Below are 2,320 nucleotides of genomic sequence, written 5' to 3' on the forward strand. Positions count from 1 at the left end.
TATTATGACACTTTTTATATTTTAAAATATTATTTTCATAAAACTTTTAATATTGTGCGCGTACTAATTCTTCTAATTTATCCGTACTATATTTAAATAATGTGTATAATTTAGATCATTTAAAAGCTAAATTCAATTAGCAGATAATTCGATAGACTGAAAAGATTACTAAAACTTATTGTAGTAAGTTTCTTTATTAAAGCTATATAAGTTATAAAGATATTAGTTCAATAATTATTACAGACTTTTTAATATATCATTTATGTAGATATAATATTATTTCTTAAAATAAAATTATTATCTTGCAAGCAGATTAAAAGAAAGATTAAAATTAAAAAGTATGAAAGCTTGATAATCTTTTAACAATGCAAAGAAAAAGTATCATCTTAAAGTACTTATAATTTCATTAGTATACTTAACAAATAAAACCATTGTTTTTGTCAATCATGATTTCCCTTTCAAAATAGTCATTCTTTTATTTTGAAAAAAGGTTAAAACGCATCTGATGTATATTTTACGATGGCGCCGGTACGTGTCCAAGCACGTGGAAATTACAGAGGTCGCTCAGAGAATCGTGAGCTTTCAAACTCCGCAGCAGTCAGTCGCCAGCCGTCCGTGCTGTACCAACCGGGAGTGGTATATTCTTTACGTTGCAAAATTGGTTTTCGTCTTCATTAATAACAAGACATAAAATTAAAACTGCCAGACTTCTACTGGGGTGAGTGAAAATATTCGATGGGGTGAATGAAAATCGATTCGATAAACAAATTCTTATGAAGATTTTTGACTTGCTACATAAGATCAGCGAGATGACACACGGATAATGATTATATATTTTATCTTCTACGGTGAATTTTGATAAATTCTTTTTATTCAAACATAAATTAAAAGAAGGACTTGTGACTGATAATAAATAATTTTATAGTAATCAATGACTGCATACACGTAGGAATCGATAAGAATCATTAACTGTATGCAACGCCTAATAATTACAGTTTCTATTTTTGTTCAGGCATTGCTTGTTACGAGATAATTAATTAGTTCACTCGGCGCTAAAAAAAAAAAAAGTAAAAAATAGCTTAAGTTGTAGTAATTACAATTTATTTACCAATTTTAAGCAAAATAAAGAATAATATAAATTATTTGTATTTTTATAATATTTGTACTTTTACATATATAATTTAAAAGCAAGATAAAAAGCTTTTTTAATTCGTAGCTAAATAAGCGAGATAATATATTTTTTTGTCATTGTAAATTATATTTTATTAAATTTTCTTTCTTATAAAACTACACTTCTTTGTGATTATCTTTGTGATCTGATACAAAATAACAATTATTTTTCCAAAGTTATGCTTAATTTATTTATTTATTGAGTATTTGATGCTGTACATATTAAATTCGTAATAATTGAATTATTTTTAATTACTTCTGTAGGTCATCCTATCCAATATGTCGTTAATATAATATATATAGAGTTAAAACAATGAAGTTAAATAATTTAATTCAAGAAAAAAAATATATTAAATTTGTCTCAAATAAATTTATTATCTACAGAATGTTTCACGGAAAGATGTTGAAATTAATTAGCTGTTATTTTTGAATTTATTCAGTTAATGAATAAATAAAAATTGCATTGAAAAGTCTGTAATTTTTTAATAGGTATAAATAAAATTTAACAAAATATTTATATATCAATTTAGTTTATTAACAAAAAATAATAGTCGTAAGAATTAATATTTTTAAAATGTGCATTATTTTTTATACAAAACTCATTTTTTTTTACAATTTTAAAAACTTTTTCTAACATATCAATTTTATTTAATATAGCTAACAATTTTTTTAATAGCTGTTACCAAATTTAATGCTATTTTTGGATCGCATGTATAGTCTTGGATATTAATTATTACTTGATTATTAGCATATTTTTTATCAATAAAACAAAATTATAATTAGAATTTGTTAAATTTTATTTATATTTAAAAATTTATATTAAAAATTAAAAACTTTCCTCTTTTCAACACAATTTCTGTTTGTTCAATAATTGAATACATTTAAAAAATGGCAGATGAGTTTCAACATCTTTCCGTGAGGCATCCTGTAATAATTGTAGATATATACATTATGGATGATGTGTGTTTATTTTAAAATTACACACACACACACACACACCACACACATCACACACAGACACACACACCACATACACACTCACCACACACACATACCACACACACACACACACACACACACACACACACACACACACACACACACACACACACACACACACACACACACACACACACACACACACACACAC

At 25.2% G+C, this 2,320-nt stretch overlaps 1 protein-coding gene across 1 annotated transcript in view; it reads left to right on the forward strand.

Annotated features, from left to right (window-relative positions):
- The first annotated feature begins 611 nt into the window (after positions 1 to 611).
- Positions 612 to 2,320, forward strand: part of LOC108686969 — a 30,846-nt gene continuing 29,137 nt past the window's right edge. The window contains exon 1 of the mRNA XM_018192503.1: positions 612 to 718. The gene's annotated coding sequence lies outside the window, so the exon portion shown is untranslated. The remainder of the gene's footprint in view (positions 719 to 2,320) is intronic.

This window comes from Atta colombica, unplaced genomic scaffold, assembly GCF_001594045.1.
Source record: "Atta colombica isolate Treedump-2 unplaced genomic scaffold, Acol1.0 scaffold198, whole genome shotgun sequence".
Lineage (NCBI taxonomy): Eukaryota > Metazoa > Arthropoda > Insecta > Hymenoptera > Formicidae > Atta > Atta colombica.